General features: G+C 43.4%; 1 long non-coding RNA gene across 1 annotated transcript; it reads right to left on the reverse strand.

Moving 5' to 3' along the window:
- Nucleotides 1-2,703: 2,703 nt before the first annotated feature.
- Nucleotides 2,704-10,285, reverse strand: LOC125337274. Its single transcript, XR_007208005.1, has 3 exons — nucleotides 10,203-10,285; nucleotides 7,688-7,689; nucleotides 2,704-2,716 (listed from the first exon to the last, which is right to left on the reverse strand). It is a non-coding gene; the product is annotated as an uncharacterized LOC125337274 (long non-coding RNA).
- Between the last annotated feature and the right edge of the window lie 14,192 nt (nucleotides 10,286-24,477).

The raw sequence follows: 24,477 nt of genomic DNA on the forward strand, positions 1-24,477 counted from the left end.
TGCATTTAATTTCTCGATACCAAAACAAATTTTCCTACTTGGGAGAGCTTAGTGTAGATACCTTCTGGTTGGCTTGGCAGGGACCCAGCCTACAGAGGTCCACAACATGTTCCATGCTGTGCACAGTGTCCTGGCTACAGTCTTGTTTGTCTTAGTTTGTGGCTGCAATGTCCCCACTTTGCTATTGTGGGGTGTTCATATTTTTCCTGTTCTTTCACAAACATTTGAAAAATTTCTTCTTAATGTTACTGCCTTGTGCTGGTCCATCTTCTCCTCACCAGAGAGGAGTTAGCAGGGGAACTGCTTGTGAAAGAAATTCTCAGCCTTGCTCCTGCTGCTTCCTTTTCCTTACAGTCTTATATTAGCACACAGATTTAGTTTTCCGTTACTATTAATTACTATTTTATTACTGTTCAGGTAACACCAGTCCCTTCTGAACTATGTAGGATAGTGCTTGCTTGTGTAATAAAAGCAAGAAGTCTCTGCAATTTCTAATACACTAAGGACAAAGAGTGGCTCAGGGCCATGAGTAGTGTGGATGGGTTAAACCACAAAACTAAAGGCCAATTATACTTTGGATTTCATAGAACCATAGAAAGGCTTGGGTTGGAAGGGACCTTTGAAATAATCTCATTCCAATCCCCCTGCCATGAGAAGGAACACATTCCACTACATCACGTTGCTCCAAGCCCTGACCAGCCCGGCCTTGAACATTTCCAGGGATGGGACAGCCACAGCTTCTCTGGGCAACCTGTGCCAGGGCCTCATCACTCTCTGGGAAATGAGTTTCTAATCTAAAATCCTCCTCTTTTAGTTTAAAACCATTGTACCTGATCCCCCCTGGATTTCCATGGGTTTCTCTGCCACAGCTTCAACTTCTGTTTGCTTTCAGGTACAGCTACTCAGAATTAATTGTTTCATATGAAAAAAGTAAATAGTTTTGCCAAAATAATAGGACTTGATTATTATGGAAGTGCAAAAAGAATGCTGTTTGGGAAAGAATGACTCGTTTAATTGGATGCTTCATTTTTGAAACATGAGCCCATGATGTTGTATGTACCTGGTTTTCTTTTATGAATGCTGAAGGACTTTGCTGGCAGAATATGTATGTGAGTTCTGAATTCAACATATGATTTCACTCTGTCCCCCTCAAAAACATATAATTATTGATGTAAAAGACAAAGCAAAGGGTCAAGTGTCTTTTTTGGATGCCACCTGCATGAAGCTCTCTAGGAATGTAGCCAGGCTTCTCCAGCCATGCTGCAAGCTGTCTCTTGTTTTCCAGGAGCGTAAACAATCCCATTCATGTGCGTCACAGCAAACCTAAGCCAGAACAGCCCAAACTGCATCATGCTGTAAATGGTTTCCTGTGAAAAACAATACCTAATCAGTTTTTATGTTGCAGTTTGAGTGTGGTGGCAGGCTGGTCTTCTTCATGATCTCATGACAAAAGAAGTATCTCCAAAAAATCAAGTTAATACCAGAAAATCCCCAAATTATTTAATCTGGCCGTGCCATGTACCATGACATTATAAATATGCATGTTTCACTATGAAAATGAATTCTTCACTATCGGGTTAGAACTAGATGATCTTTAAGGTCCCTTCCAAACCAAATCATTCTGTGATTCTATGTGTCAACTGGAATAGAAAAATTATGCTTTTTACCAATCTGCATTTAATTTTTTATTCTGCTGTTCACACATCTCCCATACTCTGCTTTTACAGGTGAACATTTGTAATAGAACTTCTAAGCACAAAAGGCTTGTGCTGAAGCAAGGAAGACTGTGCTGGATCTGAGTGGCAGGAACATCACCTAGCAATGATCGGTTTTGTATCAGTACTGAACTGCCAGGCTAAAAGCCACAAGGGAGTGTTGTTGTTTTGGGGAAAATGTGTTAAGCTCGCCAAACTGTTCAGATGCTGGGAAACACAGCTGGACCAGCTGTGGCTTCCAAGTCAAGAAGTATGCAGGAGTCCTCTTCATGTAGCCTGTGGAAAAAAACCCACATGAATGGCTGTAATGGACCAATATCTTGCCTCTCATCAGGACCTATCTCACTACTGTCTCTCATGCACTGACCCAGTAGTATGATGCAGTGTGAGCTCTGCCTCAGCTTGGCACATTTATAATAATGTGTTTCTTTTTCCAGTGGAAAACTGTTATAATAACAAGGTGGTTGTGATTTTGTGTGTGTGTGACACTTCTCTATGATATGGCAGTCAGGGACATGGTTTAGTGGTGAGCACAGTGGTGCTGGTTTAAGGAGTACTCAATGATCTTAGAGGACTTTTTCCAACCTTAATGACTCTATGATTAGTGTTTTCCTTGTCCTCAGGCCCTTCTTCAAATAAGCACCAGTAGGTTGCTGATCAGTTCCCTCCTTTGGGGAAAGCATGCTTTTGTGGTGAAGAGGCTTAACAAGGGCCCACATCACCAGAATCTCTGTGAACCCAGGCTAATAAATCACTTGCTCTGCTCTTCGCCTTGGCTCCCAAAGCCTTTGGCCATCTACCTTCTCCACAGGGTAGTGTAAAGATAAAATCCATTTGTGATTCTGAGTTGCCTGGATACTGTTGGCACTTATGGCAAAATTAGAAGTACATAAATAGAAAAATGCATCTTCTAGAGTCTTTTGTCTCCAACCCTCCTCATGTAATTAACCAACTGCTGTGTCTTTCCTTGGGCCAGTTTGACATCCCAAGCTGCTGCTCATCTGGTGTCCTCACTCAGCAGCTCTCCACAGGGCTCTGTAACTTCTCTCCCTAATTAGCGGCTTTTAATTGGCAAATCATCACTCTCTTCCAGCACAATTCCTCCCTTCCCTGATGTTCCTGGTGATGTCTGAAGAATAAGACCCAACTGACATCCTCTTCCAGGGCTTTCCCGACACTATTTGCTCCTCAGAGGAAGTTGTGCTCAATTTTAGCCTTATTTTGCTATTAGATTATACATTATTTATATAAAGAGAGATTCGCTGTCTATAACCCTTATTACTTAATTCAAGTCCAAGTTTATGAGTTAGACAAAAAAATTCTTAGAAGTCATAGCTATGACTGTACGAATGCAACCATGCAGTGATGTCCAAGGCGTTAGTAGTTCTGATATGAGATAAAGTGTTTTACAGGGTTAGGTTAAGATGATTTAGCTGGGTTCAAAGGGAGTGTACATCAACCAGTCCATGCTAATGGTAGTAGAGCTACTAACTGGTTGAAACCTGCTTATGAACTTCAATTCCATTAATTTTTTAATATTTTAAACTGCCTTTCACTCTATTCCCAAATGATCTTCCCACTACACAGAAGGTCAGGAGGTACCACTTTGGTGACTATAAAAGAACTGGAGGTCATCCTGGTTTCTTCTGAATTTTGAAAAGCCACTTTTATATTTTGTTATTCCCTTTCTCCTGGCTTACGGCAATACACATGGTCCCAGTAGCCTAACTTCATGGGCTACAACTCTCCCAGTAAGCCAGACAAGGTCAGAACATGGCAATGTAGTTGTTAAGACCTTAACTGTTAACACAACAACTGCTATTCATGCAAAGCAACCTGGAATGGTTATTCACAGATCTCGGCACATGCCCCAGAGCAAATTCCTCCTGAGTGGAAGCCCTGAAGCAAAACTCAGAATTTTGCTCAAATGCAAAAAATAATCTCTTTATACAGCAAAGTGAAATCTCACTCGAAAATTATAGAATCACAGAATGGTTTGGGTTTGAAGTGACCGTAGAGCTCATCTGGGTTTGAAGTGACCTTAGAGCTCATCCAATTCCACCCCCTACCTTCCAGTATATCAGGTTGTTCCAAGCCCTGTCCAACCCAGCCTTGGACACATCCAGGGATGGGGCAGCCACAGCTTCTCTGGGCAACCTGTGCTAGGGCCTCACCACTCTCACAGGGAAGAATTTCTTCCTAATATCCAATCTAAATCTACCTGTCTTCATCTTAAAGCCTAATCCATGTTTTCATGTCACTGGGTTCTTTGTTTTAGGTTTTAAATGGTTAACTTCACATCTTAGCTGGTCTTCCTCATCCTTTTGTAGCTGATCATAAGTGCAGTGCAATGAATTCCATTCATTAGATAACATTTGTAGGGTACTTTCGATGTGAACAGTATTTTATAGATTACAGGTAAGACATACTCCCTGTCTAGGACACTCTGAAATCTAAAGTAGTCAAGTTAAATACATGGCAGATCATGAGAAAATATTTCATCACAAGGATTATGTGAGATTGCCAGGGATTAGAAAAGAGGAGTGCTGCTTGGAGAGCTGAATTTTAAGCAGTGCTTTGAAGAAAAGAGGGTGTTTGACAGATAAATGCAGAGAAACGGCAAAGGCACAAGGCAAAGAATGTGAAGAGATAAAAAAGAAATTAGATGAGAAGATAGAGATAAGCCAGTGCACTGTGAAATAACAGTCTGGATCTTGGTCCTGGGTGGAAGAATTCCTGTTATGAAGGCTGGGGAGTAGTGCAGGTAGAAAAGGAGAGGTCTTAGGACAGCTCTGTTTATAACTTCAACTGTATGATTAAATACCGTGTGATTTGTTGGTCTCCAAGAGGGAACTGCGACTTGGGAATGAAAGAAAAGCATGAGTGATGTGCTGCACCAAGGACAGAAAAGGAGGAAAAAGAGTCAGAGGTCTGTGAGTCAACCCAAGGTGGAAAGGTGGGATCTGGAAGGAAAGTGTGTTCACTTCTGGGAACAAGAAGTGTGTTTGAAATGCAGGTCTTGGTAGTGAGAGGTCCCTGTGTTGAGACAGAGGGGGAAGAGAGTCAAAACCCAATGCCAAGGTCCATCATGGTTGGATGGCAAGAGAAGCATGGATGAAATACTTCAGGAGAGAAGGTGGATAGAAGTAAACATGGAGGATCAAAATCATGATCCAGCCCAACACCAATACACAGAATAAGATTAGAGGAGCCTTGCAGAAAGGTCTGTGGGAAAATGTTTAGGGACACCTTCTTCAACTTTGTTCTGTCAAAGACATTGTTCCTTCTGTCTTCTCCAATGTAGAGAGGACAGCTGCTTCTGCCTGGATGTGGTCATTGTTGCTTACCATAGAATCATGGAATGGGTTGGATTGGAAGGGGCATTAAAGATCATCTAGTCCAATTCCCTGCCATGGACAGGGACACCTTCCACTAGATCAGGTGGACTTCCAAAACCACAAGTCTGTGCTTTTCCATTCTGTGCCATATCCTTGATAAAATTCCCCGTCAGCTAAACCTACACCTTGCAGAAACCTTGATGGCCTTTGCTGAGCATGACTGTTGCTTCCCTGTGCTCCCCTGTCTGTGTTCACATGTCTGCCCCTTGCTTTATTCTTTGACTGTGAGTCAAGCAGACCCTCCAGCTGACCTTCAGGGTGCTGCAGTGATGCAGGAAAGCCGTGTCGTGGTCTAGGTTTTCCGCCCTGGTAGCTGACGCAGAATGGGTTATCACCCTTCTCTTGGCAGGACTGGTGGAGCTCTCTCCCTTGGGTGTAGTAATATGTATCAAAAAGAACACTCCACCTTTATGTTGCTCTAATTTGTACAAGAACCTGAGTTAAAAATTATTATCATGATGTGGATTCAGGAACTGGTTTGGGGCTCCTAGCTGGACACAGGATCTGAGAAATCTCCTGGTTTAACAACATAAATGCAGAATGAGCAGCACCAATGTAACAGAAGAGAGCTACCAGCAACTGATGAGTGGGGAGGTGGGTGGATTACAGAGAAAAATAAAGAAACCCATTAAAAAAATTCAGGAAGACAGCTTTTTTTTTTTTTTCTCCTTTGTTTTTTTTATGTCTGTGCTTGGTATAACACTTCCCGGGAAAAAATTGAAGATAGAAAAATAACAGCCTTTTACAAGCCAAAATTTGATTATGCGTAGAAAAACAAACTCCTCTAACAGCAGCTGCTGTTTTATATGTTGGCCTTAAAGCACTTAGTATTATGAAACTTGGAATAATATTTAGCAACTGCAGTAATCCAGTTAATTTTTTTAATAGACGTTCACTTACATCCTGTTTATAAGTTGTCCCTGAGCATCTGCAATATTACAAAGATGTATTGTCATGACAAGGTGATTAGAGGAGATTGTTTGCTTGGAGTGGTGGTGACTAATTACAGTTTAATTTACAGTCTAGAAAGTAAGTGAAGCATGTTAACACTTTGGTTGATAGATCTTCAGCTAGTTCAAGCTGACCTGGGCCATTTGAAGACCAAACTCCGGACTGCCTTTTTATTCTTGGTTTTACTCAAAATCAAGTCATTTTACAAGACCTTGTAATTTGTTTACATATCTGCACTATGGTGTTTGGCATTATTTATACTTTGTTTTGTTTGATGATATTACCCAAACCATGTAAATTGTCTGGAATTGAACTTGAGTGTTTATAAAAAATCTGGTATTCACCTTCAGAGCTTTTAACCCAGGAAGTCAGAACGAAATAGGGAATCAGGAGAGGGCTGTGTAAAGATTCCAAGTTCAATGAAAATTTACCAGGTTATAAAGTTTTCTTCAGCAAATGCTCCCATGTAAAGATGTCCTAGAAGATATCTGTGCATGACTGAGGAATCTTATGCTGCTCGTGGGACTTGGAACTGGGGCCAAGTGCTTGCATAACTACTTGAGTGGCTACAGACTTACAACATAGCCAGTAGGTGAAAAACTCTGTTTCTTACTAACCTGAGCCCTGAGTGTCTTCACTGACATGCTGGAGGCAGCGAGATGTAAGTCATCACGTAGTTTAGCAAGGTGGGCAAAGCTCTCAGCCAGTTTCCGTGCTGGTAGAGCTGATTTCATCACTTCTTGCAGCAAAAGAAGCAAAAGCAGAGCAACAGAAGAGCCTGTGTCTCATTTGACCATCTTGATGGCTGCCTTTTGCCAGTGTAGTGTAGGAACAACCTGCACGGCCATAGTTTCTTGTCCACTCATCCTGCAGACAAACAAGAGGATTATCTCCGAAGCCCTATTTGGCAGCTGAAAACCTCCACCCTGAGCAGTTTGTACAGTAGTAGCAGGGAGTGTTTGTGATAGCAGCCAAACAACCTATGCTCCTGCAGTGCAGGAGTGTGCAGGAGCATGTCCAAGATCAGTAATACCCAGAAACATAACAACAATTAGCACACATACACAATTAAACCTCCCTGCCTAAAATATCAGCTCAGAGCATGTATTTACCTATTTATACTTCCTACTAAAAATAAACAGATTAAAGTCACAAACCTACTGTGTGAGTAGGTAGAGGGAAAAACATCACATGTGAAGCATAGCATGTGATATAAATTCCTCTGATGCAACATGTTTAGGCTCCCTTCCCATCTCACCCTCCTTGCAGCAGTTTGGATCGAGTTGCTGGACAATTCTTTCCAACAAATACCAGGACAGTGTGTCTGCTTTGTGTCTATGTTGTTATCAATTATCCACAGATACTGCAGCCACATTTCTAGGCAAAAGTTACCAGAAATTCTTACCTTATTTGGGGGTTTTTTCTGCTTATTTGGTTTTCTAGTGTTTGTTTGCTGGAGACACCAGGTTAGGACTTGGATCCTAAGTTTGTTTTCTGGCTTTGCCACTGATTCACTGGCTTGTGGGAAGCAGGTTGCACTCATGACACGTGTTGGAGATTAGGATTGCTCCTTTTGTTTTCTTTCAGGGACTTTTCTCCCATTTATTGCTAAGAGACAATAACGACTGGTACCTAAGAGAGACAAAAGAAGTGGCCACGGAGAAGGGGCAGGAGTGCAGCTGGTGCATTCTCTTAGGAAGGGCAAAGATACCTCGAGATTTTGGCTGGGTCATGAGGGGTTGGGCTTGGGTCCTCTCTCTCGCTCTCAGCATCGAAGGAGGATCATCGAGCTGTTGCTTAATGGGGGAAGAATTCGCTCCCGCTGCCTAAGCCCAGCCCTGTACTGCTTCTCCTGCTGTGGGTGAGCCTTTGCTCGTGAGAGCAGCCATTGAACTGAGACCTTATTGGCACCCTGCCTCACTGAAAAAGAACCCTTGCCATCTGTTTGGGTGCCTCAGAGGAAAAGACCAGGACCTCGACCTCCGAACCCCCTCCTGGAGGGCGCATCTCCCCGGCTGCGTGGGGCAGCTGCTGCAGAGGAGCCCAGCTGCCGCTGCCCAGCCCCGCTGCTTTCTGCCGCTGCCTCGGGCTGTTTTTCGCTACACCCCACACTCCCTGCTCTGCTGGGACACGCAGCGACCCCTGCTACAGCTGTGGAGTTTCTGATACATTTTGTTTATTACTCAGGGATTTTGCGGGCCTCTGCTGTTCCAGCTTGCTGCTTCCGAGGTTCCTGCTACAGCTCATTTGGCCATCCAGAGGGGCACCAGGACTGGCCGCCCCCCACGGGTTTGTAAAGGAAGCCCCTTTTCCATCCCTCCCGCCGGCTGCGCCGCCATTACCCACGTGCAGAGAAACGGCCGAGCTCGCGGCACAGCGCCCCCTGCAGGCGCGGGGAAACAGCGCACCAGCGCCCCCTGCCGGCTGTGAGCGGAACTGCACCGAGGGGGAAAGGGCCCGACAGCCGAGAGAGGCTGGCACTGGGTTCCTGGTTCTGTTTGTGGTTGCTGCTGGTGTTGATTGTTTGCCTTGTTATATTTATACCTATATATATTCTAGTAAAGAACTGTTATTGCTTTTCTCATATCTTTGCCTGAAAGCCCCTTAATTTCATGGTTATAGTAATTTGGAAGGAAGTGGATTATATTCTCCATTCCAAGGGAGATTCCTGCCTTCCTTGGCAGACACCAAGGTAGTATGTGAAGCAATATCAATCTGCGCTCATGTAAGCTGCTCCTTCAGCTTTGTCGCTGTTGGCTTTGTGCAGCTGGGTCAGATTTCTGAAGTGGCAAAAAAGAGTGTTTGCATGGCACAAGCAAAGAATTAGGATGCTGATAGGCCTTGTCGTGTGCACTGTGTTTGATCTAAGATGCAACAAGGAAAAACTATTATGACATCCATATTCCTCCCAGATAGTAAAGCATGTTGGAATTTCTGTGACCCCTTTCCCCAAAGGCACAAGTATTGTTCCTGTTAGGCTCAGGAAACTAATTTTGAGCCTCCCTTTCTTTTGGGTTGTAGTTGTACGTGAGCTGTCCCATCAAAGACCCCTAGTTATTTCTGTTGCCTGAGTGTGTCTGGAGTAATTAATTCTCTCTAAGATTCTGTCTACATTAGCAAATTGGACTTGCCCATGGCTGCTTTTCAGCACTGAGACCAACTGGCACGATACCCCTTTTCCACACTACTGAAGTCTATTTGTGACCAAAACATGGTGTCTGAGCACCTTCTGCTATTTCCCAGACTGTGCTTAGTGGCACTTGAGGAAGGAGTTGGTTCATCCAGGACAGAGGCATCCCCGGGGGGAGAGCTTAGCAGCACTGACACTGAGACAGCGTGAGTCCTCATCATGTTTAGTTTAGTGGAGTAGATGATGCTCAAAAGACTATACTGGATATTAATTTTCACAAGGTATTTGCTTATCGTCTAGGGTTTTTTGATACTCTATAATTTCTTCAGAAATTGGACAGTCCTTGCCTATTTCCGATTGTCTAGAAAAAAAGGCTCCATATTAGTTTGGACCACAAACCTTCAAAATCCTTGAAACCTCATTAAGACCAAGCTGCATCTTTCCATCTTACTTTAAACCAAACATTTTATGAAGGATCTATCATTCTTAATCTTTTATGCGTCAGCACATGTGGCTTTGATCTTTTATGCCTCAGTAGATGTGGTTTTGCTCACTATATCTTGAGAAACTATGATACAGGGCACATTCTCATGTAGGAGCATAAGAATATGCTTTCCACCTTTGATTTTTCCTAATAAATCCTATTTTTGCTAAGGATAAGGTAAAAAAATGTGTCTATCGTTGCTTTTCTTGTGCAGGTATCTGTACAAAACCCACAACAGCAATAAAAGGCTGACAAGCAAACTTGTGTGGTGCTCCACAAGCTGCCAGCTTTCACTGGTAGCATCTTTACTGAGAGAAATTAGACCCATAATTAGTTATTTCTTAGGCTCCCAGCCTCTTTTGCAAGAAAGGGTCTTTTTTGTCTCTCATCTGAGGACTAGTGAAACATTTTTGGTGGAAAAGATCTTTATCTTCATCATGAGAAATGCTGGTGTGGAAAGCATTTAAATTTCCTCATCCTATCAGGAGAAGCATAAGTAAACCAGGTTGGATGGGGCTTTAAACAACCTGGTGTTGTGCTCCAGACCCTTCCCTAGCTCTGTTGCCATTCTCTGGACAAGCTCTGGCACCTCAATGTCATTCATGCATGTGCCACATAGTGTTCTGCATTGGCCCAATCACAGGGAATGAAGAGACCTTACTGCCTCTTTCTTCTCTCAGAGAATCCAAGTCAGAGACTCAGCTCTGTGCTTCTTGCAAAAAAAGTGTGTGAAAACAACTCTGTAAGCATAATCTGGAGCATTCACCTGTTATCCTGAGTCACTGTTGTCCTTTCTTTGAGGTATTTCTTCCACCAACAACCAAATTTCCAGCAGCAGCTTTGCAGATTGCTTGCCTACCCTAATGATGCCAAAATGATTTTTGCTTTTATATATTCTTTGTATATATTCATAGCTCTGTAGGCTATTATTGTACAGTTATATAGTTTCCTAACTCCAATACTTTTCCTATTAGATGAACAAATTCCTGAAGGCCTGTTCTAATCTTTCTTCTTCTGGGAATCAAGACCAAGACACCTTCCCAAGACACTTGCCCACGTATTAGATAATAAACAGCTAGCAAGGAGGGGGGCTTCAGAAGGGGTTGAACCAAGAGGGGGAATTATTTCATTACCTGTGTTTCTAAATGGGGATTCTTGCCAATTATGCTAATTTGCTAAACTTATAAAACTGTACTTGCCCTGTATCCCGTGTGCACTTTTGACACATTTTCGGCATGTATGTCAGCATGTTGTGCACCTGGAGGTACCCTTCATTAAATGGTAACTGCATTTTTATCACCTTAACCTTGTTTGGCTCTTGATTTTAGGGGCTTAAGGCAACAATTGCAGAATGGCCAAACCCCCTTGACTTGTAAAAGTCTCAGTAATGCACCATTCCTTTCTGTGAATACCCACATATTTCCAAAGTGTTTTTGCTTTTGGGAGAGCAGTTTTGCCTCATTTAGCTGACAGTCAATTCCAGTGATTTTTTCTGCAAGCTCCCAGAATCCTGTGAGACAGACAAAAAAATTGGTTTTACAGTTTTGCAATGTGAGAATTATTGTTCAAAATAATAGAAAAGAAAATAAAGCAAAAAATTACAATGAGATACAGTGAGACCAACAGTAATTCGGTTGAAGAGATTCACATCTCAAAATTTGTTATTTTTTTCCTATGTAGACAACATAAATCCACATATATTAATTTCAAACATATTTTTATGAGTAAATAGTACAAGATTATATTTGAGATACTTAAATTCATAAAATCATAGTATGGTTTATGTTGGAAAAGGCTTTAAAGACCATCCAGTTCCAAACTCCCTGCCATGGGCAGGGACATCTTCCGCTAAACCAGGTTGCTCCAAGCCCCATCCAACCTGGCCGTGAACACTTCCAGAAATGGGGCAGCCACAGCTTCTCTGGGCAGCCTGTGCCAGGTCCTCACCACCGTCATCCAGCCTAAGTGCTGAAGACATCATATGACGCCTAAAGGTCTTTGCTATGACAGTCATGTAAGGAGGTTGAGGAATGGGAATGTCTATGTTGTGTAGTGGACAGCTGAAGGGAATCCAGAGGAAACACCATTTCAGTGAGAAAATAGCAGAACCTATGTGAAGAGACCAGAAAGCTGGAAATCTTCCCTTCCTCCCAACTGAATCTTCTACCCCAGAACTAGAGTCAGACTCTTCCTCAGCTCTCCTTTTGACCTTGTTAATTCTAGGATGTGTAAATGTTCTCTGCTGGGTCTGGCTAGTGTGAGGAGAGGTTGGGAGAGGAGTATGTGCTACTGTGCTTGGGCAAACAGGCAGGCTATGGTCAGGAAGCCCTGAGACCTACCTTGTCAGCACTGTAAGCACACCCATCTCTTGGGAAGCTCCTGCTTCTGCCTCGTGTGTCATGGCATGTATGGGAGCAGTGTGTGCCCTCTCAGACACTGCTGGTTCAATGCATGGATAGCTTGAGCACTCAGCTGGGTATTCCAAGATCCTCCCAGACTGTCCTCCCAAGGACCAGCTAATACCAACATCTTTTGTATCACCCAAGCAACCTTCTGGTAGAACAGTGGTCATTGGTCTTAGTAGAAACGGGACGCAAAACCTGGGTAAGACACAGGTGTGTTTGGTACATGCCAGTTGGAAGATGGGTACCCAAGTTCAAGAGAGAAACCAAAAACCTCTTGCAAATTCATCTGATGTGCTTAAAAAACTGAGGACATACATTTATTTCAGAAACTTAATAGAAAACTAAAGCTACATTAAATGCAGAGGATCCCTTACTTCATCTGAATTGATTGTGTACTGAAGTATCTTAACTTGGGGCCAACTACCTCAACCAGAGCCCTGCTGGAAGGTGCTTTAGCTCCTTCCTCACACATTCTTGCTGGGGAAACCAGCACAGGAAGAGTAGAGGAAAGGGTGCAGCTGGGTCTCCTTCCTACATAGAGTTAGGAGTGAGAAATGCTTCTTGTTCCTACTGTTCTGCTGTTCCCTGATGCCCATCTCACACTCCAGCTGTTTCAGGATACACATAATAAGTGACCTTCTGCCAAAAATCCCTTTTCCTTTCACCCTCTTTTACAAGTATGGATTTGGGGAGCAAGCCTGGGCATCCAGGTAATCTTCAGGCATCAGTGTAATCTTCTGTTGGATCCCTGCTTCATTCAGGATGTAAATTTTTCTGCTCTTTGTCCCCAAGGAGATTATTAGAAATACTACCTTGGTGCACACATACAACCTGCACAGAGCAGCATCTGGGTGAAAGGCCAAGTTGTGTAGCACAAATTGTTAGCCAGTGTCTCCTGGATGAAGGTTATGGTGCTTTTCACTTGCTTTGAATACTTTGAATATTATGTGATTGTTACATGCTCTTTTCTTAAAAGTCCCATACAGGACCACTGTTTATATATATATGGGTTTTTTGGTTTTTGATTTGTTTTTGTGTGTGTGTGTGTGAGGAGAAAAATTATTTGTGGTTTCTTTCACTAGCAGCAAGAAAACATGTAACAGATCTTTTGATTAAAAACTAAAATGAAAAATCCATCATGCAGCAAAAAGAGCTTTGAATAATATCTTTCAGACTAACTCAAAGAAAGGCAAACAGGTCCCCTATTTTTTAAGTGATCCACAGCCCTGAATATCTGTCCCAAAATATTCAGGCTCCAGGCTGCCAGCAGAAGAAGGACTGGAGGTTAAGGGCTTGACCTTCCTGAAGAAACTGTACTTGGCCAAAAAAGACTTTGGCTCAAAGGCTCACTGGGGGATGGATAAAGTTTCAGCCTAGAGCAGAAACTGCTGCCAGTAGTTTGCTCAGATGCAACATTTTAGCTGGAGATTTATTGAGGGGTTTTTGTTTGTTTTGTTTTTCTATTGCTTCTCTTTTCAAAGTTGAAACTTGTTCAGTAACACTCTCTCAGTCTTTTATATGGATTATCAGACACTTAAGAAAATCAAACAAACAAGCAAACAACCTAAGTTCATAGTCAGCAAGTTTGTAATGAAAGGTGGACTGGTGACCTCTTGACAAACCTTCAGCTGAGATTTTGGCAGAGTAAAAGTAGAAAGCTGTTTCCCTTATTTGCTGCCAGCATTTTTATGTTTCCACTGGCTTCACTGGGCACCAAATGGACACTAAATGTGGACAGTATAATTTCCAGCACAATGCATATGTATGACTCTCCTCACAAGGCTGTGTTTGTGGAAAGTATTGTACCTCGTGGTCTTTAACGAAACACAGGTGAAGCTGAGTTTATTCGTAAAGTCTGGGATTACTTCGGCTGTCACCATGAAACAGAAAGATAAACAGAACTAATAAAGTAATGAACCTTAAAAAATACTCTCGAGACTTCAGCTCATCTATAATTTGCACAGTGATTTTACAGAAACTGCATGTGTAGGAGACAAGGAAATGGGGCTCTGAAGCCAGTTATTCGGCTTTGTAACAGGGTAGGCAGAGGTCTTTCCACGTGTCTAAGTTAATGTCTATCTAAAGGCACCTCTAAGTCTCTCTGATAGCAAAAGAGGGTGTCATTGAGCTCAGGATCAGGACCTCAGAGCTCCAGTGTCTGACTCTCTCCATAGTTTTAAATTGTTTATTTAAACGCAAACTTTGTTTCCTGGTGCAGTCCAGATGTAACCAAGTGCAACCCACCCCTCTGACCTTGAGAAATTTCCATTATTTATATATTATAGGATTAACTTCAATATAGGACACAAAACTAGGCTAAATCTTATGAACTCCATACTTTCATTTATGCCTTATCCACACCTATCTCTCACACCACCCTTGAATCCCACCCAAATGAAGGGAATGGGTTCTTTATCCAAAACCCATAAAGCCCCCAAGAGGACTCAATATCTGTGATAATATGTCTATGTGATTATACCAAGTTTATGCTCTTTCTGGTTTTACAGTAGTGGAGGGAATTTGCTCAGGGACTTCAGTCTACAAAACACCTCAGCTGGCACTTCTAGTCCACATTAACATTCAGAGTGAAGGCAAAGGTGCTAAGAATAATAGCAAGATGATTTTTCCCTTAGTATAATGCGTTTATCCTCTTAAAGCAATGCAGGGCAGGACAAAAGCTGCTTTGCCAGGGAACTTGCCGAGAGATTCACAGCTGGAGGGGACTGACACACAGATAGAAATTGAAGGGCTGAATAGAGTCTGAAACAAAATAACAATAAAAGTCATTGGCTTTTTTTAAGGGGGAAATTAATTTCTGCTCAGGCTGACTGGAATAAGTGGGTTGGAATAATCATAAGATATGTCTGTTGATTGTAATAGTCAGTGTATTGGGTCAGTTGGGAAATACCGGCTCTGCTGCAATGACATAAATGGGGAAAAAATTGCTTCAGGGTTCTTGTTAAGCAGCAGAGGGAGACAGTCAGTGATGTATCATACCTCTATCCCTGCACGCCAGCATAATTTGCTCAATGGGTAAGTAATCATGCAAAATAAGTCCAGAAGAGGCCACAGAGATGCTCCAGGGACTGGAGCCCCTCTGATCTGGAGACAGGCTGGGAGAGCTGGGGGTGTTCAGCCTGGGGGAGAGAAGGCTTTAGGAAGACCTCAGAGCCCCTTCCAGTGCCTGAAGGTGCTTCAAGAGAGCTGGAGAGGGACTCTGGATAAGGGCCTGGCGTGACAGGACAAGGGGAATGGCTTCCCACTGACAGAGGGTAGGGCTAGATGGGAAAATGGGCAGAAATTCTCTCTGTGAGGATGTTGAGGCCCTGGCACAGGTTGTTCAGAGAAGTTGTGCCTACCCCATCCCTGGAAGTGTTCAAGGACAGGCTGGAAAGATCTTGCTTCCATTTTAGGAAATCTGGTCTAATGAAAGGTGTCCCTTCTCATGGCAGAAGTTTAGAACCAGAGATCTTTTAGGTCTCTTCCAACCCAAACCACTGTTATTCTGTGATGAATATTTCTAATTCATGTCCAGTCTCAGTGATTTAGGCTTTTGTTTCTATACTAGTGGTTGCTCTTTCCCTTTTTCCCCAGATTCACACCAGTACACTCCATGGGAATTAAAGTTTGTCCTGAAGTAAACATGGCAAAGCATCAAGGGCAGCTGGTGCACTTCTTAGTCCTCCTGACCCAGTCTGTAAGAAATGCAATCAATATGGCACCGTCCTGCACATTATCCAATGTGGATAGGTAGATAGAAATAACTACTAATGACTAAGCAGATTGATTGTTTTCCCTACTGTACCAGGAAACCAGCACAACACAAGGTTCATTGACACTTACTGAAATCTTGGTTATCCTGGAGTTTTCCTTCCCAGCATATCCAGGAACTGATCACAGCGTTGTTGTGGGTATTAAAAGTTGGGCCTTGGGTACTAACTGAATTCCATGGCTAACTGCCTCCCACTCCACAATACAGACCAAAGCTGCAGATTGCCTTTGCATAAAAGAGTACTCTTGAACCTGTCTTTTCTCTTAGCACCATTTCATTCTCTTTCTGCCATATAAATGCTGCATGCATCTCACAGCAAATAATATAGATATCTGTGTGCCCAATTACATATGGGCACTGGCTTCTTCTCTCCAGCCCTTTAGTCCTATCTCACCATTGTAAAGTCTTATGAGTTTCTTTTTCTCCTTCTTGCAGCATTTGTTGTTGGCCTGGAATATCTGGGGAATTTCCACTTTAAAATTATTTATCAGGAAGCCTACATGGTGATTTGTAAATGTCAAAGTCTTTTAATCTGAAAGACAAATCTTATCTGGTGTGTGGGAATAATGTGTAGGGTTGCTAGTAAACACACTTTTCTTTGTCCTTTCTGAAAGTCGCTTCTGGCTCCAGGGCTTTATGTAAAATGTTGAGTTTCATAGAATCATAGAATGGTTAGTGTTGGAAAAGACCTTAAAGACCATGTAGTCCAACACCCCTGCCATGGGCAGGGACACCTTCCACTCGACCAGGTTGCTCCAAACCCCATTCAGCCTGGCCTTGAACATTTCCAGGAAAGGGATGTCGCTGTTGTCCCCAGGGACGGTGAGAATCATGACATGGAATTCAAGCCCAGGATAAAATGGGATTATTTAATTAATCATCACCTCGTTTATATAACTTGGTTCGCAATAGAGAAATGGCATTATTGGCTGCTTGACCATACACCTCCCAGAGTGATTGGCTGAATGCTAACACGCCTATTTCAAAATATTTTCTTCAGTAAACCAAAACAAGACTGTGCAGGTGCAAGATAGAGAGTTAGTTTACAAAAACCTCTTTCACTGTTTCTCAGCTAAAGCATGAGAAAGGAAAACTTCACAAAATGTTTCAGCAGCTGGAAAATTCCTCTTCTCCTTCTTTTTAGCACCCACAATGGGGCAGCCACAGCTTCTCTGGGCAACCTGTGCCACCACCCTCACAGGGAAGAATTTCATCATATAAGCTCCCCTTCAATGCCCTGTAAGAACAAGAAGAAGGATCAGTGGGGGCCCAGAGGGATTTGACTGCCTCAAAATGCATCAAAACAATATTTCTGGGGGGCAGGTGAGTGACATAAATTTGTAGCTTTACCTACACAGCTGCTGGTGCCCTTGTGCTGTGCTGCAGCTGAGTGCCTTGGCTGGCTGCTGAGCTCCATGGTGGTAATGTTGCCAGAATTATTTTTGCTTTTATATATTCTCTATATTCTTTACATATATATTTGTAGCTCTGTAGTCTATTATTGTAATTGTAGCTAGTCCCAGTACTTTTCCCTACCTTTTCCCTAGGCAGAAAGACAAAACACATTCCAGAGCTCCAAGCCCCGGGAGGTACAAGGTCCCTACCCTATCTTGGTTCTTCCTGGGAACCAAGGTTGAAACCAGCTCTTCAAGACACATTTTCATAAACAACGTTTAGTCCCATCTGAGGGGAAGGATTTAGAAAGGGGTTGAACCAGGGAGGAATTGCCTTACCACATGTGCTCCTAATTGGTAATTTTTGTCAATTATGCTAATTTGCTAAACTTATAAAATTGTATTCACTCCAGGTGGGGGTGGGCATTTCAGCATTTAGGCATTTTCCATATCTGGCCCTTGGAGGCCTCCAGTAAAGACCAGCCTTTATATTACCTCCCAGACTAATATTCTCTCAGAAGTGTGTTTTTTCATTTCTAGGTTATTTAAGGCATCAGTATCACCTCTTGTGGTGGTTTCCAGGCTATTAATGAGCAGGCACCCAAAACCAGCCTCTAAGGCACGCCCTGGGGATGTCCCCACCTTGCACATGTTGAGATAATGAAGTGTCTGTCCAGAAGTTGTGGGGTCCACAATTGTCCTTGCAGCAACATCTGGAGTGCAATACCATTCCATCCTCTTCTTGTGCAGGTCAATGGAGCTGGACAGTGATGGAAGAGTGTGATCATAACTGAGCCAAGCAGTGTCGCCAGGAAGTGTTGTTAGGTGTCACTTCACCCATGACGCTCATGACACCCATGGCACCACTCACTGCGCTGCACAGAGTGGACTATTTTGATATTGGGTGGTGTGTGAGCAATACTGCCCTGAAGTCTGGGAGGAGTGGCAGAGATGAAGTGGATGAAGTGGCAGAGCAAGGATTTGACAAAGACTGGGCTTGAAATGAGAAAAAGGGATCAATTCTGTGGATTTCTCTTTACTTGTAAAGCAATGAAATCCTAATCCAACTGATGTGATTTTCTAGTGGATTTTTTTGAGACAGCTGCTAAGCTCAATTTTGCATAACACTGGTAAAAAAAGGTAGAGGTTCTTTGCTGCTCAAATTACCCCTGAACTCAGTTATCTGAGTCCAGTGTTTGACTAAATGATCTGAGGCAAAATCCACATGTATTGTGTGACAGATATGGGGTTTGGTAGCCCAGATGTTTTCAGAGGTGTCTCAGCTGTAATTAGCTATTGAGGACTTGTGGCCTAAGAAGGTTTAGAACTATTTCAAATTATCTTCTGCTAGTTTGTGATAGTAATTTCTGAGAAGGGCAAGACATACTTGAGAACCCACTTCTGCCTTTGTGCGTGGGTAGAGGTTTTTGTGATTCTAAGCTGGTCTCAGTCAGCACAATCCCCCTGCCAGCAGATCTGGAGGGCAAAAAGTCCCCCAAACCCACTCCTGCCACCACAAGTGACGCCACTCAGAGATATGATGCCATGTTTCCTCCAACAGCAAGGTCTCCATTGCACAGATTGCTTCCATTTCTTCATTTCCTCTGCCCTAGCCTGATGCAGTCTCCTGCTCTCACTCCTGCCTAGCGACCTTTGCATCCTCAAAACACTTTCGTTTTAATTACTTTTATTGTGCCTGCTTGCAAACCCATTGTGAGAAGATCTCATGCCCGTGTCTGGTGGAAACTGGGTCCTGTTCACAAAAAAGGGGTTAAAGAGTAATATTGCAGCATCACACAAACTGAACTGCTTATGAAGCTCACAGATTTACAGGTCTGAAGGCAACTTAACTTAACTTAAACTTTTCATTCCCAAAACCTGTAAGGGATTTTTGGAGCCTTGAGCATGGGATGGATTCACATAAAGCTTTGCAGAGAGGTTGGGTTTCTTAGGATGCTGTTCCAAGTTTGGCTGAAACTGAACATAAAGAAACACCATGTCTGTCTAGGAGTTGTCTGATACTAATAAGCAGAACCTAACAGGAAGGAGCCTACAGAGTATTCAAAGGTTAAACAAAGGACACTGTGATGTCCTAAGCTGAATTCTTCTGCCTAGGAGAGGTCTACTGCTATTCAAACTCGGAGGGAACTGGCAATCTGGGATGTGTCTGCTGTGAGATGTGTCAGTGAGTGGTAGTTTCTTCCTAAGAAATTGTTGCTGCCAAGATAAATCATCTTGTGCATGTCTTTGGAATAATGAAAATAAAATTGTTCCTTCTTACCACATTTTCCCAGGGAGTGCTCCCACTACAAGGCCAGAAGGGAGCAAGTCACCTAAGGAAACCATTGACACTTTCACCTCAATTGGCAAGGATTGCTCAAAGCAAGGCCAGACATTTGTTGCAACAACTTGCCACAAGATTTTTGCCTGCTTTTTCTCTTTTAAGGAATTTTTTCATACTTCACATTCAGCCAGTTACATCTCACTTTGTTGCTTGCCGTTTTGATGCAACTATAATTCCTTGGGTGTACCTGTGATTTGTACGGCTGTTGGAGTAAAGACACTTTAATCTGCAGGGCTTGGTGCAATGCTTGGTTTGATCCCAACTCTGTTTTCTTACTGGAGCCACACCATATACTCTTATTTCATGGTGATGGAAGGGATCTCAACAGTGTTTTGGGATAATACCTGGGTGCAGGTCATTCTAGAGGGAAAGGGATGGGAGGGAACCTCAGGACACATCATCTGACCAAATGATGTGTTCAAACATAGCAGATCATGCTGCACATGTCTGCAGTTGATACACAACTTCAGAGCTCTGTTTGGGTTTGCTCTGAGGAGCTGGGAGCTTCTGGACACCAGGAAAGAACATCATGCCTTGGAGATGATGACCAGCAATTTTGACTCAACTTGATGTGGGTGAGAAGAGCAGAGATGGGATCCCTGGGAGCTCTCTTCTGAAGCCCTTGTGAGTGATGATGTGCTCTGCGAAGTGCTGCGAGATGACTAGGAAGCAAGCACAGTCTTTCCATCACCACCAGCCCATTCTGGATCAGGCCCAGGATGCATCATCATGGCTGTGGTGTGTGGCGTGGTCCCACTGTATACATGACTCTGTTACCAAGTAAGGTTTCTTTTAAGGATGTAGCTGATCGTGCAGCAAGACTGTGGAAATACAGGGGGAGACAGTGTAAGCTGGTTAACTGCTTTAAACCACACATTCCTCCCCTCCCCCCTTTCTTTTGAGTTTAATTTTTAAAATGGTCTGTAGGTTTTTTTGCCAAATAGCAGTTCATCACTTTTTTTGGTGAAACTTTCACAGCTGGGGACTTTCCATGGTCATTTGGAAAAAGTGATGCAGATTGTAAATCATGTCTTAATTTGACTTAAAATATCTAAGCCTCAGACAAGATGTCATCATACTGAAGATAATACACATGCTCAGAAACCCAGCAGGTATCCTTTGAAAACTCACACCAGCAATACAAGTCCCACTTATTTTTATAAAAAATAGTTAAATTCTATAGCTATATAATTCTATATAAAATGAGATAATTGCATTTATGCATCAGACATACCTTTTTTTTCCTTCCTGACTGATAGTGGGATCATACAAGAGAATAACTGGGGAGAAATAAGAGGCTATTTAAAATTTTTTATGGGATTTCAATAAGCAACTGGTAAGTTTGCTACATTTCTTTTGATTTGTTGCTCCAATACAGAAAAAGCATGGCCTGGAGTTCAAAGCCTACATCTTCAGCTAAATATAAAATCATGGAGTCATAGAATGATTTGGGTTGCAAGAAACCTTAAAGATCATCCAGTTCCAATGCCCTGCCATGGGCAGGGACACCTTCCACTAGACCAGCTTGCTCCAAGCCCCAGCCAGCCTGCCCTTGAACACATCCAGGGATGGGGCAGTCACAGCTTCTATGAGCAACCTGTGCCAGGGCCTCACCATCCTCACAGCCAAGAACTTCTGCCCAATATCCGATCTAACCCAGCCCTCTGGCACTGTGAAGCCATTCCCCCTTGTTCTGTCATTCCAGGCTGTGTCCAAAGTCCCTCTCCAGCTCTCTTGAAGCCCCTTTAGGCTCTGACAGGGGCTCTAACATCTCCCTGGAGCCTTCCCTTCTCCAGGCTGAACACCCCCAGTTCTCCCAGCTTGTCTCCAGAGCAGAGGGGCTCCAGCCCTCAAAGCATCTCTGTGGCCTCCTTTCTGCTGGAGCATTTGCCAGTGAAGACTAAGACAAAACATCATTTTGTATCTCAGCCTTCTCCACATCCTGGGTAACCATGTCTCCCATTGCCTTATGAAGAGGCATACATTTTTCCTAGTCTTCCTTTTATCACCAAATTACATTTAGAAGCTTTTCTTGTTGCCCTTGGCATCCCTGGCCAGATTTAATTCTACCAGGGCTTTAGCTTTCCTAATCTGATCCCTGGCTGCCCGGACATCTTCTCTGCATTCCTCCAATGGTACCTCTCCGTGCTTCCATCCTCTATAGGCTTTTTTTTTTGTGTTTGTCCAGGTGCTCCTTGTTCATCCATGTAGGCCTTCTGGTGTTTGTGTCTGAATACCTCTTTGCTGGGATGCAATGCTCCTGAGCTTGGAAGAGATCATGCTTGAATATTTAACAGCTCTCTTAAGACGCTCTTCCCTCTGGGGCTTTATCCCATGATACTCTTCCAAGCAGATCCCTGAAGACACCAAAGGCTGCTTTCCTGAAATCCAGGACAGTGAGTTTGCTGTGTGGCCTCCTCTCTGTAAGGATCTTGAGTTCCATCCAATACTTCATGGTCACTGCAGCCCAGGCTGCCCTTGAGCTTCCAATTCCCCACCAGCCTCTCCTTGTGGGTGAGAACCAGGTCCATCATAACACCTCTCATCCTTGGCGTCTCTATCACTTGGAGAAGGAAGTAATCATCAACATTTTCTAGGAACCTCCTGGCTTATGTCCTGCTGTGTTGTCCCTCCAACAGGTATTGGGGTGGTTGAAGTCCTCCATGGGGACCAGGGCTCAAATGTGAGGCTACTCCTACCTATAGATGATCTCATCCACTTGTTCCTTCTGGTACAGGTAGCCTGTAGCAGAGCCCCAATGCAATGTCACCTGTTGTAGGTGCTGGGTGTGGGTTCGGCAATCACGATGGGCGCCAGACTGTAGGTTCTTGGGTTCAGTCTGGACCGGGCGTAGACGGACAGTCGGGACGGACGGAGATCTCTATAGTCTGATCTTGGGACATGAGGTTTATTGCAAAGGGCGTGGGTATAGGGGCACTGCTCAGAGCTGCCAGACTCAGCTCGGAGCAGGCCCAAGAGAGCAAGAGAGTAAGCAGGTAAGAGAAAGAGAGAGCGAGAGCAAAGAGAGTGAAGAAGAAGTGATGAGAATAGAATGGAATGGAAATGGAATGGAATGGAATGGACTCGAATCTTGGTTACAATACAATAAATCATCTTCTGTACTGAATATTCTAATTGTCACTAACCAATCTAATACAAGATACAAATCCTATAGCATTTACATACAGCCTATAAGAGTTCTTATATTACCATAGAGTGTTACATCTTAACTTCTAAAAACTACTCTTTGGACCCCTTCTGCTGAGCTAGTAGGGTCTGCTCTGACCCTTGGACCTGCCTGCAAGCAGAGGGTATTGTTCCATCAAGAGGGGATTACCTTCAGTCGGCCATACCATTGTTTTCCAGTTGTTCAGTAACTAAGACTTGGTATTTCAAAAGTGGCTTTCATTTCGATGTTGCCTGTAGTTTTCATATTCCCAAAATCTTTTGTCAGGCAATCATATTTATAAGGCTTTCCTGTTTCATCTTCCCCAACAACCTGTCCCTTTCTCTCCTTTGATCCTGACCCATGAGCTTATCCTCATCCATCCCCAGGCAGAGCTCCATGCACCCCAGCTGGTCATTGACAACACCCACTGCTGTCTGTCCTTCCTAAAGAGCCTGTATCCTACCATTCCAACACTCCAGGTGTAGCAGCCATCCCACCACATCTCCATGGTGCTGATAAGTTTGCAGTACTGCAGCTGTGGGCATGTCTCCTCTTGTATTCCCCATGCTGTGTGCATTTGCACAGAGGCATTTAAGCTGACTTAGTGGCTGGAGCAGCTTTGTACTGCTCCTCAGGTGCTCTTCTGCTGATCTGTGATCCCTCTCCAAGTTCTGGGCATCTGTTGCTAGCCTTGGCATCAAAGTGGTAGGAGTGGGATGGACTGAGGTTCTCTTTCCCTAGCAACTTTTAGTTTACAGCCCTCCTTTCCAGGCTGGCCAACTTATAGCCAAAATTGCTTTTTCCCTTTTCTGACAGAAGGACCCCATCAGTCCCCATCAGAGCAGATTTCTCCAAGCAAGTCTTACAGTCTAAATATCTGAATCCCTGGCTGTGGCACTAGTCCTGTAAGGATTTATGGACTCCCCACATTCAACTGGACTGTTCAAACCCCTTCCCTTTGACCAAGAGCATCCAGGAAAAAACTATCTGCACTCCTGAGTCTCTTACCAGCACACACAGGGCTCTGCAATCCTTCTTGATCCTCCTCATACTTCTCCTGGCTCCATCCCTGCCACACACGCGAAATGATGGCCTTGGATCACAGTCAGTGGGCTGTACAAGTGTCTAGGTGACATCCCTGGTACAACATTCTCCTGTCATACGCTGCTATTGAGGGTAGGGGTAAAGTTTGAGAGATTCTTGTGGGTGTTTTTTCTAATTTCAGATCATTGCACTGCTCTTCTGAGTATTTCTCAACAAAAATACAGGACAGAATATTTGACTAAATTAAGAGTGCAAATGCATGTCATTCAGTGGAAGTTTATCAGATGTCTCAGTTAAATGACATCTTACCAAAACTATGTTCTCTACTTTTAAAACCTGATATAGGGCATGTGCATGCATTTGTACAACTTTTTTGTTCTTGCTTTATTATACAAAAAAAAAAAGTATAGGTCCTCATGATGCCTTGAGAGGCCACCTAAAAACAGAGACTAGACAGGAGTGAGGGAATAAAGGTAGGTATTTATTTGAAAGACCTTCAAAGGTACCCCCTGGGGAGCCAGAGGCTACTGCCAAAAATGGACCCCAAGATGGACGACAGGTCAGGAGTTCTTCACACTTTTATAGGTTTGGTTCATTCGCGTATCAGGGTTAATTCTCCAATTAAAGTTTCAGTTAATGATGCAGTTTCCCTAAGCTCGTCTCCCCCACCC

Source organism: Corvus hawaiiensis, chromosome 2 (genome assembly GCF_020740725.1).
Source record: "Corvus hawaiiensis isolate bCorHaw1 chromosome 2, bCorHaw1.pri.cur, whole genome shotgun sequence".
Lineage (NCBI taxonomy): Eukaryota > Metazoa > Chordata > Aves > Passeriformes > Corvidae > Corvus > Corvus hawaiiensis.